The following is a 15,801-nucleotide window of genomic DNA, read 5'->3' as shown; positions in this document are numbered from 1 at the left end:
AGCCAGGGAGCATTTCTCATAATGAGAAATATGACAATGAGGATTACATGCCTATGCTAAAAAAAAAAAAAGGAACATAAACAAATTGTGCAGGTGGGTTGTGAAAACCTGTACAAAACTAATGTATGATTCAATTGTTACAATATTCTTGTATTTATTATATATGATTATAATACAAATAATAGCATGGTAAGATATTATATGTTTTTATTTACCTTTCAGTAACTTATATTTTCTAAGGTTTCTACAGTAACCTTGCATTATTTTTATTATAAAATAAGTTTGTTTTTTACACTAGCATGAGATGAGCTACTGGAAGACTGTGTAAGGAATGGAAGTCTCCTCATACAGACCCACGATCCCCAAGTGTTTATAAACAGAAGGAAATGTACAATTGCATGTTAGTAAAATACATAGAGGTCAGGGAAATAGAGTTAAGCTTGTAGAAATGGAGCTGGAATCGCCTCCAGAGAATATTTATATAGGCCCACAAAGATATTTATATAACTTGCTGTCAGAGACTACCCATGTTAGTTTCTTTCCATTTATGCGACCCTGGACGCTACAGCCAAGCCTCCTTTACAACCCTCTATTGAGTACCTTAACCTCACTCTGACAATATAAATTCAAGTGGCAGTGAACTATAATATGGAGAATCTTCTCTGGTAACAGCTCAAAAAACAAAGCTCACCAAACTTTTCCAAATGCCATGATGTTTTAAAGAGAAATAAGGGACCAGGGGAAAACAGGGGAGAGTTATTAAAAAAAAAAGAAAAGAAAAAAACAACAAAAAACCTATTCCCTTCTTTCAAGCCAAAAGCACTAAATTGTAACTACCTTGTAAATCTCTACCAATCTGTGCTCCATGTAAATCTCAAATGGGAGTACTCTTAGTGAACGCACCCATGGAAAGTGCTTGCCAGGACGTTTATAGAATCATTACTGGTAGGTTTTTCTCTGCAGGAAAAAACTCATGGCTGCAGTTCCATTCTTTAGGGGGTGCAAAAATGTATTTCAGGAGGCAGTAAGCCTTTTCATTAAAAAAAAAAAAAGACTTTAGTTCCAACCATAATTACATTCTCACAAAGAAATTCAGAAATGGAATTTTCTTTTTTTGGTAGATCAATGGCTTTATCCAAGCAACAGCTCATGAATAAATCTCTTTCTAAAGATCTAAAATGTGACACAAGCTCATTATTAGAAAATATTCAAATAACTAAGTATATGGCTTTAAGGGGGCAAATTTGTGATACAGTATTCTGAACCAGAGCTGCATTCTCAATGATCTATCTTTTTTTATTTTAATTATTGGGCAAGTACATTTTCAGTTAGATTAAAGTGTATCTTCTGTGAGATCACTTTTCCTACATATTTCAACTGTAACAAAATAATGCAACACTAATCTGTGAGACTTTTTTCAGTAATAGATGTTTTTCCTCAGTAAATCAATGCAAAGGCTAATTGGGGTGGAAGGTGACTATCTCTCGTGGTTATAAATACATTTGCATTGCTATCAATCTTTTCCACTACCAATGTTAAACGAGGCTGAACAACCTAGAGAAAAATGAAGTTCTACGTTAGCACATAGTAAATGCTGCCATCAAGCGGCCAAATGGAGAGTTGTCCTAACAAAAAAATAAAGTTGTCAACTAAATTACTAACACAACGTTTAAAACATGAAATCAATCTCACTCAGAGTTTGATGGGCATTTTTGCCATAAGTGGGGCTTTAAAACTGTGACCTGTGGGCCAGGTCCATGGCTTGTTTTTGTATGGCCCTCAAGCTAAAAATGTGGCCTGCACAGCCAAACAAAAACAAGCAAAAAACTACAATACTCTGCAAGTGAATATTCTTTAGTTCTGGGTAGCTTATTACTAAATAACACATCTTCACCCCAAATCCTGTCTATGGCAATGTTACACGTGGGTGGCATTGAACTTGGCCTATTTAATGTTAGAAGTCATTGCACTCTGTTTCCTGATGTTAAAAAATAAATTGTTTTATTTAATAATCTTAGCACCTAATTTATGCAAACTTTGTTTTAATACCTTTTGCTATTCACTGCTTAGAATTAGCTTTGAAGTAGACGGGAAATGTTTGCATTATGAGAAATGGCTTCCCTAGAACACAACCTGATATTTTCACATATTAGGCAATGGGGCATACAGGTTTTTCACTTATTAAAGATTGGCCCCTATATTTCTGATTAATTATAATGCCAACTTATTTTCATTTTGCATGACAGGGCAGAAAAGTATGATATGGAGGTGAGAATTATAAAAATGTGCATTTTTTAAAAATCAACCTATTTTAATGATGTTCATGAGAAACTATTTTTTCTTTTATTTACATAATGTCATCTGTGAAAGCATTGAGCCCAAGTTAAGATGTTTATCCTCAAAGATGTCCTAAGTGATGTGGGTAATTAAATAGTTAATCATTGCTCAGTGAACAAACACATTTTAAACATCCATTTCATAATTAATAGAACGTATAAAGTAGGAACTGCTTCTGAGGTTTTCAAAGTCCTATAAAACCTATGGTGTAAAGTATTTCTCAAAGTGTGGCCAATAGTCCACCTGCAACAGACTTATATGAAGTGCTTCTAAAAAAAATCAGATTCTTAGACCTTATCTTGGACCTACTGAGTCAGAATTTCAAGGGAGAAAAGAATGGAATTTGAATTTTTCACAGTCCCGCAGATAACCTCTGTAACTTGAAAGTTTAAGAACCATCTCATTTTAGTAAATGAGAGACAAAAGTAAACTGATTTTCTTAAGGTCACAAAGCTAGGGTTAGAATCAGAAACAGAACCAGCCTTTCTGCCCTCCAGGCCTCCTATCCTACACAAATGGGAAAATACTTTTCCATTTCAGGTCTCAGAATCCTGGCACTATAATTGAGAGCTATTAACTGCAGACAGTAGAGGCACTTCTTAAGTTATACCTTATGGTCTTTAATAAGTAAAAAACAAAAGGTGCTAGGTTATCAAAAAGAAGGTATAACAGTGTGAGTTTTCTTATTATTCATCACCATTAAAACCAATAGCTGATTCCCTGTAAAGGCAACAGTGTAAAGTTGTCTCTAGTCTTTGCTTTACTTTGAAATCAAACAAAAACAAGGTCAAGAAACATAAGTCAAAAGACAAACCTCTGTACGCTAGATTGTTTGCCCACAGACAGGCACAATAATTCCTTCTATCACTGATGCACACCTTTTTGCAATGTGACTTTGCCACCCTTGAAACTTGATAGGCCCCTGACTTGCTTTAACCAACAGAATGCAGAAGAAGTGTTGCTATGTGACGTTCTAGCTTCAGCCTGGAGAGGTCTTGCAGTTTCTTACCCTCTTGGAATGCTGAGACCATCATGCCATGAAGATATTCAGGATGAAAGCCCCTGTGGAGAGAGAAGCCCAGACATCCCAGCTGTCGCAGCCATCATAGTGGAGTCACCAGCCAACTGCAGCCACATGAATGAACCCAGGTGAGACCGGCAGAACTGCCCAGGCAACAAACAGAATTGGGAGAAGTGATAAATTATGGTTGACTTAAGTTACTAAGTTTTGGGGTGGTTTATTACATAATAACAGAAAATTAATAGGCTAAGAAACAAACATAACACTAAACCACAACATATTAATATAAAGAAAAAACTACATGCTAATCCACAACCGCTGTCAAGTGCAATGAAAATAATACAAAGACAGGGGAGGGCTCCATGGGAGACACAAGCCACAGCAGGCTCTGAGTGGAGTGAGGCATTTGTCAGTACGTGGGAAACGCCAAGACAAAAATAATCACTCTTCACTTGAATGGACAACTGGGTTTCATGTGGAAGTTGGGGAACCCTCAGTAAACCTTACTTTATGCCACAGAGTGGCAGAGATTGCCAAGCTGAATAAGAAAGCATATAGACATGCCACCTTTTCAAGAGAGCTGCTGCAGATGAAACAGGGTAGTAGAGACATTATCAGTAGCAATTAGCCCTGCAGAGAATCATGGAAAACCATTACCAGAAAAAGGAAGGAAGGAAAGAAAGAAGGGAGGGAGGGAAGGACAGAGGGAGAGAGGGAGAGAGGGAGGGAGGGAGGGAGGGAGGGAGGGAGGGAGGGAGAGAGGGAGAGAGGGAGAGAGAAAGAGAGAGAAATGAATACATATATACATACACACACACACATACTCACACACACATTTGTGGCTTCACTATGTGCCAGAGAGACTTCTAGCTAACTCAGAGTTGATTTATAGTTTAGATTAGTGAGAATATGTTCAAAAGCTGTGGTCTAAACTTCAAACTTCCTGCTGTACTCTACCTAACCCTCCTCTAGACTATCTATCATCAAATAGCTGATTCAAGTGAGTATTGCAGATGAATAATAGTCAGAAAAAAATCAACTGGGACATATAAAAAAAATAGTACCAAGAACCTAAGGAAAAGAATATGGCAAAAGGAAGGCAGATAAAAAATTCACAAGACTACATACAACACAAATCAGAAAAGGAATTTATTTATACATGAATTTTACTATTTAAATAAAAAGAATTTAGAATTACAACCCCTTAAAAGCAAGAGTTCAGACAAGACATCATAGGACTCAAAGAAAAAGATCAGAAAATAAATGTAATGAGAAGGGATGTGTCAGAGTCAAAAAAAAAATAGAAGAGAAGAGGAAAATGAAACTATTACATAAGTAAAGGTTACATTAGAGTCATCAACACACACACAAAGAGCCATTTCTGAAAGAACAGAAATATAGAAGAACAAAGATTTTTAAAGTATTTGAAAGAAAATTACTGTTATGGAGCCAAAAGAGATCCAACATGTGTATAATTGGCATTCCTAAATAAGAAACATAATGTAAATATTCCAACATGTAATAAAATAAATTTCCCTGAAATAAAAGAAGGATCAAATCTATTGATAAAATAAGTACATTGTATACCAGGAAAAAAGTTATCATAGAATGATCTGTTCCATAACCTGAGAAACTTGCTGGAGTTTAATGCTAGATCATTCAATGGGGGACAAGAAAGAATCAATTCTCCTATAAGAAAGGATACAATTTGGCTGACCTCAGACTTTTAAAAAAAATCACTGCAGAAGATAATAGAGCAATATCTACCAAGTCCTCAGGGAAGGAAAATATAAACCAAGAATGTTCAATCTAACCAAGTTACCACTGCAAGTATAAAAGTAACTGACAGATGATATGAAATGTGCAACTTAATATGAAACACAGCTCCTTTAAGCTCTTCCTTGAAACAACTACGGTGGTATGACACCCCATTAGCTTAGAGATGGGTGGAGAAATCATTGTAAAGACACTACTCAACTGTGAGAAACATAAGCAGAACAGAACATAAATGTTATAGACCGCAGCAATTTAGAAATAACAACATGATCTACCTCCAGTGATATAAGGGAAGGAAAGTAGTAGGGGGAGTAGGATGAAGAGAACGTATACTCCTCCCTACATCTCTTAGAAGAGATGTCAAATAGCTATTGAATCATAAAGTGATGACTCATTAAATCATGATTTAAATATATAAACACATGGAAAAATATGAACATCTCAGACCACATATCCAATAGAAACGATTAAAAACCAAAAGCATATCGTAAAAAAAAATGACGTTTAAACTTTAAAAATGTCTGTCAAAAAGCTAAATGCAAATGACCTAAAAATATTTTGTATATTTCTATATCGAATACCCTCAAATTAGATCAAAAGGAAAAAATCATCTGCTATATAAATGAGTGATTCCAAAAGGCTTAAAAAATAATAATAAACCAGTAAACAAACAGACCTGAAACTGCTTGTCAAGGGAAGGCCTGAAATACAACAGGTTTCCCTGTACAGACGGGAGACTTGACTCTTCCCTCACTCCTGGTGAGGGCGATGAAGCTCATGTCCGCCTGTAGGAGGTACACCATCTAAATGGGAAAACAAAATTTAAAAAATAGTTATAATCTATCATAGCCCAAGTTCAACACACCTCACTGCCTCATTCAACATTAATTCAACAGCATCAACAATTAAAAAAAAAAGTTTCTTTTTACTTTCTATCAGTTGACATCGCCGAGTAAGCATCGTTAAAAGTCTCCCTTCCCGGGGTCGTCATGTCTAAGTCCGAGTCTCCCAAAGAGCCTGAACAGCTGCGGAAGCTCTTCATCGGAGGTTTGAGCTTTGAAACAACCAGTGAGAGTCTGAGGAGCCATTCTGAGCAATGGGGAACGCTCACAGACTGTGTGGTGATGAGAGACCCAAACACCAAGCGCTCCAGAGGCTTTGGGTTTGTCACCTATGCCACTGTGGAGGAGGTGGATGCAGCCATGAATGCAAGGCCACACAAGGTGGATGGAAGAGTTGTGGAACCAAAGAAGGCTGTCTCAAGAGAAGATTCTCGGAGACCTGGTGCCCACTTCACTGTGGAAAAGATTTTAGTGGATGGTATTAAAGGAGACACAGAAGCACACCACCTAAGAGATGATTTTGAACAGTGTGGGAAAACTGAAGAGACTGAAATCATGACTGACTGAGGTGGTGGGAAGAAGACAGGCTTTGCTTTTCTGACCTTTGATGACCACGACTCTGTAGACAAGATTGTCATTCAGAAATACCATGCTGTGAATGGCCACAACTGTGATATAAGGAAAGCCCTATTTAAGCAAGAGGTAGCTAGTGCTTTGTACAGCCAAAGAGTTCAAAGTGATTCTGGAAACTTCGGTTTTGGTGGGAATGACAACATTGGTCCATGGAGGAAACTTCAGTGATCAAAGTGGGTTTGGTGGCAGCTGTGGTGGTGAGGAGATGATGGCAGCGGTAGTGGCTATAATGTTTTTGGTAATGATGGAAGGAATTTTGGAGGTGGCCAAAGCTACAGTGATTTTGGCAGTTACGACAATCAATCTTCAAACTGTGGACCCATGAAATGAGGAAACTTTGGAGGCACAAGCTCTGGGCCCTACAGTGGAGGAGGCCATACTTTGCCAAACCATGTAACCAAGCTGGCTATGGCGGCTCCAGCAGCAGCAGCAGCTATGACAGTGGCAGAAAGTTTTAATTACTGCCAGGAAACAAAGCTTAGCAGGAGAGCAAAGCCAGAGTGACAGGGAAGCTACAGGTTACAATGAATTTGTGAACTCAGCCAAGCACAGTGGTGGCAGGGCCTAGCTGCTACAAAGAAGACATGCTTTAGACAATATTCATGTGCATGGGCAAAAAACTCAAGGACTGTATTTGTGACTAATTGTATAACAGGTTATTTTAGTTTCTGTTCTGAGGAAAATGTAAAGCATTCCAATAAAGGGTTTTAAGGTAGATTTTTTTTTTTTGCACCCAAGCTGTTGATTGCTAATGCAATAGTCTGATCATGACGCTGAATAAATGTCTCTTTAAAAAAACAACAACAACAAGGGCTGGCTGAGTGGCTCAGTTGGGTAAAGCTCACTCAAGAGTGTGAGCTCTGAGCAAAGTTGGATTCCCTGCTGGAGCTGAGCTCGCAACAGGTGGAAAGATGGCTCAGCTAAAAAAAAAACTTTTAGGTTTTTATATTAAGATTACTTCTTTAATAGCTATGCTTCAGGGTTGCTTTTAGGAAAACAGTACTTCCCTTTTTTCATGTAATTGTGGTTTTTTTTAACTATCTCTTTCATTTCACTGGCACAAGGGTCAACAGAGAGGAGAGGAAAAGGAAGTTTATCTAAAAGATGATGGTAACCCATTGAGTCTGATATTTTTCCCTTCACATTTGCATAACTTTTACAATATGCTGCAATGCTTCTTCAAAATGAGATAAAGTGACTTGATGGCCCCCAAAAGCTGTTTTATAGACTTCTAGGAAAAGATACTCCCATTTCATTTCAAGCTGCTTAGAAGAACTGTAAGAGTCATGGAAATTATTAGCTGTTCCTGACATTAAGGGAATCACAGGACAATCAGAGATAGCTGTATCATTTTCCACTATCCTGGGTGTGATAGGTCTTCCTACTGAGGAAGGGTGACTAGAGGTAACAATCTAGGTCATACCTTAGCAGGGGTTCTCAACCTTTCACAGGGGTCGCCTAAGACCATTGGAAAATACACATTTTCGATGGTCTTAGGAACCGAGACACCGCTCCTCTATCCGTCTCCAGGCCCACATGCAGATACGCCCACATACGAGTACCTGGCGACCCCTGTGAAAGGGTCGTTCAACCCCCAAATTGGGTCGCGATCCACAGGTTGAGAATCACTGCCTTAGAGCCAAAACAGGAAACCACCAGGATACAGGTAAGGGAAAAATTTCACAGAGGTGATAAGTTCAAAAGAGACTGTGAATATCACAGAGCTGGACATACTAGTGAAGAAAGACCTTGGCAGAAAATACCAATATGTACTGTGCTCAAAGAAAGGAATAAATGATCTTGGTTGTTTAAATAAATAGGTAAATAAATATTAAAGTTATAGATACTTAATCATGAGCTCTTAAAATTATTTCTAGTTAAGCTATACCATTTGCAAGTAAACTCACTTTCACCTTTCCACTAAAATGAATCCACCAGGTTTGGAATGAGTGCCTGAGCCAACAAAAAAAGAATAAATCACCAAGAAAAGCTATCCTCTTATGTGTCTTTTATAAAATGATTACATAGTATTCACACTACTTTCATGAGCTGAGTGATCATATCTAAATGAACTTTTAAAATGCATACCTTGGGTGTTATCACATGTGAGATGAGCTGGGATGTAATGTCCCTTGTTGTCCCTAGAACTGATGTAAATGGTGTATCTAAAGGAGGAGGTGGCTATAGAGAGAGTAAAGGCAAAGGTGTCAAAGAAGAGAGTTGAATACTGAATAGTACTCTACTTTCCATTGTAGTCTAGATGTGCATGGGGACAACTCACTATTAAGCCATTAATTACTTCAGCAGAATAACCAGCCCGAGAAACTACCTATGGCATCTGATGTAATTCTTACTACAACCCTGAAAAATAGGTGGTAGTTTCTCAATATTTTACAGAAGAGGAAACAGGCCCAGTGATGATGTAACTTCTGCATTCCCCTCAAACCACACCTCCTCTAAGAAGCTTTTCCTGAATTCCTCTCTTCCCTCTAACTCAGCGGTTCTCAACCTTCCTAATGCCGTGACCCTTTAATACAGTTCCTCATGTTGTGGTGACCCCCAACCATAAAATTATTTTTGTTGCTACTCGATAACTGTAATGTTGCTACTGTTATGAATCGTAATGTAAATATCTTTTTGTTTTCTGATGGTCTTCGGCGACCCCTATGAAAAGGTCGTTTGCACCCCACAGGTTGAGAACCGCTGCTCTAACTGGTTTGGGTGGTATCAGCTGGTCTCTCTCAAGACCTCAGAATCACCTCAGCTCTGTGAATTGTAATTAGTGTACTTGCTTGCTCATCACACCCACCTTCTCTAAACAGACTTGAAGGCAGTAACCATACTTACTTTCTCTCTGCATCTCTAGAAGTGTGGCTGGTATATAGCTGAGGTTCAATAAATATTTCATAAATGTAAGGATTACAGAAGTACAAAATCACCCAAAGGGTGAGGGTTACCTTGGGTAGCTGGTCCACCAGTCCTGGTGTGATACTAGGGATCCTGTGGCCCTCCTACAAGTTTCATGGCCGCAGCCAGTCTTTTCACTTAGGAACAAACCTAGCTTATGTCAAAGTCAGGAATCAAACAGGAGATTTAAAGAATTATAAGTCTCTCCGATTCTTATCACCGGTTGTTTTCAGATAACACATACTGTGATTCAAAATTACATAAATTTGTCCTCCTAAACTATCCCATAAAATCCTCAGTGTTTATCTAAGGGAAAATATAACCATTTCTAGATAAAGTACTTACACAATATTTTTTTGACAACCTACCTTGTTGATAATGTTTCTAGTCATTAATTTCAGACTCAGGAAGAAGGAATTCAGCCATTTTTCATAGGCCTGCAGAAGTCAAACACATTTCTGCTGAATCAAGCACAGGATAATGCTACAAGACCCACTCAACTGAAACACATCACCTCAGCTACCATACGTTACTAACTATTAAAACAAAATGGGAATCGGTTTTTTCAACCCAATAGTTTACCTAAGTCTCTCTTAGGCAGGTTTGACCTTTATATTATGAATTTCATTGTGCTGTAAGCTCTTACATTTATATCGTTGCTTAACATGCACTCTTCATAGAAACCTGCCCTAACAATTTTTAACTGTATTCATTCATGCTGAGCATTCTGCTTAACTACTAGCCTAAAATGCAGTACAGTTACCAGAGAAATGTTTCCTGTTATTTTCAGAACTGTGAAGGTCAGACTAGTTTCATGCAAAGGGAAATGAAATCTTTTGAGGCTTTAGACTGTGTAGTATCATTTCTATGCTTTTCTTGCTGTTTATGTCGAGGCCTTCGACTGTTCCTCATTTTATGGTGTTCACCATTGTTCTGCCTTCCTTCTCTCCCAAGCCTTTTTTTTTTTTTAAGATTTTATTGGGGAATTGGGGGAAGGGGAACAAACAAGTTGCTATCCTTATGTTCTTCAATCTAGTTGTGGAGGACCTTGCTTCACTGGCCCAAGTTGGCACCATCATTGCACTCTTCCCGGGCGAGGCACATCAGTCCTCGACTTCTGGACGGCCGCTCACGTTGGCTGCTGGCTACACACGGTAGCCCATGGCAGCCCACTGCCACAGGGGCTGCAGCCTACGCCGTCGCCGGCGACTCATGGCAGCCCAGCTCCAGGTTGAGCTGTTGTTCAGCATCTTAGCTGTGGAGGGCAGTGTCACTGGCCCTCATATGTGGGATCTGAACCAGGACCCTCTGGCGTCCCAAGCCAGCTCTTAACCAACACGCCATGCGGCTGGCCCTCTCCCAAGCCTTTTTAACTGAGCAAGGTTATTTCTAATGCTCTAACACCTATAGGAATTATATAACATGCACAGCATTGAAAATTTAAGTTAAAAGCAGCCATTGTTACTAGATAGCAAGATTATATTCATGAAGTAGTTCTATAAAATTCTTTAATCGAGTAATTAATCCCTTGGATAAAGTATCGTATTTCATTCTCTATATTAATTTGAGACAGATGACCTCATAGATTGCATATTGTTGGGTTCCTATTACACTTGTATACACAATGGCAACATAAGCCCATCCCTCGTGTAAGTGGCTGCTTTCCAAAAGAGCTTTACTGCATAGTAGCTAAATGCAAGGGCTCTGGAGTCAGAAAGACCTGGATTTGAGACAGTTCTATCAGTTATTTGCTGTGTGAATCTAGGCAGGTTGCCTAACCAGCTTGTTCTGCATTCAAGAAATTGAGTGCCTGCTGTTCTATTATTATTACTCCTTGCTTATAGAACTATAGCAAAGTGAGTCAGGTACAATTGCAGAATTTGCAAATATTTTCATTGAAAATGCAGTGCTCACTGAAATCAGGCCAGAATCACTGCAATATAGCTGAGAGTAGTAGGGAAAGTTCTATAGGACCAGACAGTGTTAAAGTTTGTGCCCACATAGAATCAACAAAGTAAAATACAAAAAAGAGCAGAGCCAACTTACATGGCGTTGGGACAAGTATCAATGGCAGGGGAGTCCAACCTTGTGGGTGAGGCATAGCAACAAGTAAAATCCTAGCTATATTCAAAGACAGTCATTTAAGTGGCCTTAAAACAGACCATTGGTTTTCAACTACCACTGTAATGATTCACTGTTACGTTAGAGATCAATGGGCAAGAAGGAGGTGGAGTTGTAGCTAACTCCCCTGGAATTTCACATAAATCCCAGCTTACAACTTTCCTATAAATCACCTTACTACTGATGGATGTGTATGTCTGTCATACATGAGAATGTTCTCCAACATGCATTTTGCAAGTGTATTGGGTCAAATAGTAGCCCCCCAAATATATATATCCACCTAGATCTGTGAATATGACCTACTTGGAAAAAGGGTGTTTGCAGATGTAATTAAAGATCTTAAGATGGCCTCATCCTGGTTAACCATGGGCCCTAAATCTAATTATGGCGTCCTTGTCACAGACAGAAAAGGAGAAGGCAGAAATAGAGCGTAGAAGGCCATGTGAAGACAGAGGCACAGTAACAGGGTCCGAGATGAGTATTCAGGTATGAAGCTTGACTCTAGTCCTAGAAGGGAATCAAAGAATTCATTCAGTCCACAGCTATTTTACGGAGGGCCAGAACTTGATGGGTGTGGTCAAATAATATCAGCTGGGTAGCAGCAAGGTGTTTCTGTAATCGTCTGCCACCTAAACACCTTGGGCTTACTACTGATCTCACAGCACTAATTCCACATCTTTATCAACCAATGGATCTGAGACTGTTAACATTTCACCTTGTTCAAGATTGTCTCAGGTACCAAGGAAGTGCAGTCATTAGGAAAAGAGTACTGGTAGTTATCACTATGAGTCAGTGCCTGGAGCTACAAGGCAATGCTCCCCCCCTTCAGCTTCTCCATCCATGCTCCTCTTGTACTTTTCCATGGCCTTTGAAATGTGATAAAGACAAATCCAGATTCAGTGTTCCTGACTTAAAGTGTCATCATGTCATTAACTCAGTATGTGCAGACTAAAAGTTGATTGACAGTGAGAAAGCAATGCTTAGTCCAAAGGAATAGTTTTCTCATGATCATTGCGACAATGTCTAGTTAATATGGCAGAGCTTAGGGTGTCATCTTTGAAACAATCACAAAACTACAAAGTGAAGAAAAATCAGAAATATGAGATGTGATCACAAAATATGGTGAATGTTTAAAATTTTTAAAATTACCACAGTAAAAGACACAGTCATTAATCCCCCTCAAAATATTCCCCCTCTCTTCAAACACACTTATCCCATCATTCTCACCACTTTCTGAAGCAGTTCTGGAAGTCCTCTTTCGTGAGTGTCTTTAGTTGTGCTGTAGTGGCTGCCTTGATGTCCTGAATCATTTTGACTTTGGGGAAGAGCCAGAAGTCGCATGGTGCCAGATCCGGTGAATAAGGTGGATGAGGACACACCATAATGTTTTTATTTGACAGAAATTGCCGTACCAAAAGCAGTGTGTGACACTAAATATTGTCACTATAGAGGATGATTTACAGTACACTTCAAAACACACCTTCTCTCAACCATAGCTCACACCCAACTGACTGCAACAAACAAGTTGAAACTTGTCACACACTGTTACTAAGGTTCGATACACCACTTCCCATATTGAAGATCCCTGCCTTTCTGTTGGATGGCACTAGGTAGCAGCATTCACTCTAGTTTTTTATCACACCTTGTATAAAATATAAATGAAAATATGAAATATAAATGCATATGTGTATACAACCACAATGATGAACCATCTTTAAGAAGAAGTCTGCCAAGGACAGTGAGTATTCAGCCTCATGAGAGAAAGCTGAGAGCAGTCACAGGATTATGCAGTGAAGTCACCGGATGAGGAGTGAAATCAACAACTCCTTACTTGCAAAAGCAAGACCTGGGTGCATGGAGGAATACTTGAGGGTCCCTATGGCTATCTGACAATCAACTGTGGCAAAAGAGATGGAGCTAAGTAAGGAAAAACTGACATGCTGAAAGAAAAATTTACCAGTTCAGGTAAGAAGGAGAGAAGAGACATGGAGGAATAGTAACCAGCTCTTGGTAACATAAGAAATAACCACTAAATCACTACACAAGAAATACTGTGACATAGGAATTTTCAATGTGACCTAAAATGTTCTACTAGTACAGACTCTAACCCCCAATGCGGTTTTTCTTTAATCTGTAAAAATTACAAAGACAATTAATTTATCCAGCTCACTCTTGCTGTTCCACTACACTTCATCTTCAAACAAATAACTGTCCCACTAAAAAATGGATTTCCAAGCCTATTCATCACTAATTGTGTTTTCATGCTGTCTGTTCTATTCTTTGCAGCATCTAATGTTGTCTTGATCTCTCTTAGGGTTTTATTTTTCTCACCCATTTCTTTTTTATCTCTACCAGTTCACTATTCATTTCTTTCTGCTGTTTATCACTTTTCCTTTGTGCTTTTTTCATCTCTTCTCAATCAATGCTCTTATTTCCAAGGGCCATCTTCTTTTATTTTGCCAAATAATTCAGCTTTCCCGCCTCTTTCTTCCAAGAGCCTTAATGCTAAGATGATAACTAAAAATTAATCAGCATGGAACATGTAAAGAGATACTCCAAGAAAAAGGAACCCAAGCACCAAAATATATGAAAAGATACATCAAGAAAAATGTTTAAGAGACAGCCAAATACTATACCAGAAAAACTACACCACAAAGCATATAAAGAAAGCAGATTAAGATCATGGGGAGCTTTTATATAAAGTTAATAAAATAAACAGAAAAATAATATGAAAACCAAGTCATGATTAGGAAGAACTACATTGCTAAAACTGAACAAAATAAAATTAAAAAAAAACACTTCACAAACAGTAGATACAAAATGAAAGAATATGACATACAAGAGTTCTAAAACAGGTATAACTGAGGTTGCTGAAAAAGGATACAAAACAAATAAGATGGAACTTTGATAAAAGATAGTACCCAAAAAAACCAACCTTTCCTGAAATATAAGATTAAAAAGATAAAATTTGTCCTCCAAGATTGCTATAAAATAGTCAACCCCAAGATTTCAAAGATGGACTTAAAATATACTATGAGCACACAAACCAAAAAAAAAAAATCAATCAAGTCACCTATGGGGATGGGGTGCATAAGGAACTGAGTTCACTTTCCATGAGAACTTTTATTGCCAATAGACAGTGAAGCTGGCCTAGAGGGTCCAGGGGGCAAAAGGGTAATGTAGAAATTTCATTCCCAATCAAGCTATTTTTAAAAAATAAAGGCAAATAACATAAATTCTCAAACATGAGGGGACTCAAGAATAATTGGAAAAATAATAGTTAAAGGACTGGTGAAAGTAAATTGATTCCACTCAAATATAAAAACTGTGGAAATTGTGATGAAAGAATGGAAATGTTATAAGTCAAAAATATGTTGAAAAACAATCTAATAAGTATTGAGAGGAAGGATTAAGGAAAGAATATGTATAAGGAATATAAGCACACTGATTTTTCTAATTTTGCAAAGCAGATATTGTTTAAAGCTAATAAATCAAGCAATTGAGATAATCTTATTTAATAATATAAAGGAAAACACTTAAAAAATGTACAAATAATATAATCAGATTAAGTTAAAATAATATGCACATCCTATTATATACTCATATATACATATATATAAACACACACACACATACACACACACACACACACAAAGTTCACACATGCGTAAAACATTTCTAGACAGGATATGCAAGAACTTAAAGGTTGCCTCTGGAGAGGAGGGCTGGTAAACTGTGTATCTGGCATCAGAAGAAGACTTTCCTTTCCTTGTAAAATCAATCATCTGTACTATTTGGATTTCTAACATTGGCATAAATAACTGTTTGGATTAATGAAAAGATATTTAAAAGCTCCAGGTAGCAGACAAGCTGGGTGCTGGGCTGCACTACCTGGAACTCTGGGATCCCAGCAACAATGGACTAATGAGCAAGTTACAAGCAATGGTGATGCAAGTTGTAAAATACTTGATTAATTGAAAACATAAACTCAAAAGATACATGGAGTCAGACAGACATTACACTGCTGTAATATATCATTTATTCAGTTAATTCTAGAGTAACTGGCCTAATATTTTAATTCAGTTATGAAAATAGAATTATATTCATTATGTATATTCTAAAAAACAAAATGTAATTTAGCAAATTATGGAATTTACTTCAATT

At 37.9% G+C, this 15,801-nt stretch overlaps 1 pseudogene; it reads left to right on the top strand.

Moving 5' to 3' along the window:
• The first annotated feature begins 6,123 nt into the window (after nucleotides 1–6,123).
• LOC109379049 (heterogeneous nuclear ribonucleoprotein A1-like) lies at nucleotides 6,124–7,067 on the top strand (annotated as a pseudogene).
• Nucleotides 7,068–15,801: the final 8,734 nt, after the last annotated feature.

This window comes from Hipposideros armiger, unplaced genomic scaffold, assembly GCF_001890085.2.
Source record: "Hipposideros armiger isolate ML-2016 unplaced genomic scaffold, ASM189008v1 scaffold_21, whole genome shotgun sequence".
In the NCBI taxonomy this organism is placed as follows: Eukaryota; Metazoa; Chordata; class Mammalia; order Chiroptera; family Hipposideridae; genus Hipposideros; species Hipposideros armiger.
The sequence above is the reverse complement of the archived record's forward strand: the minus strand, read 5'-3'. Positions and strand labels throughout refer to the sequence as shown.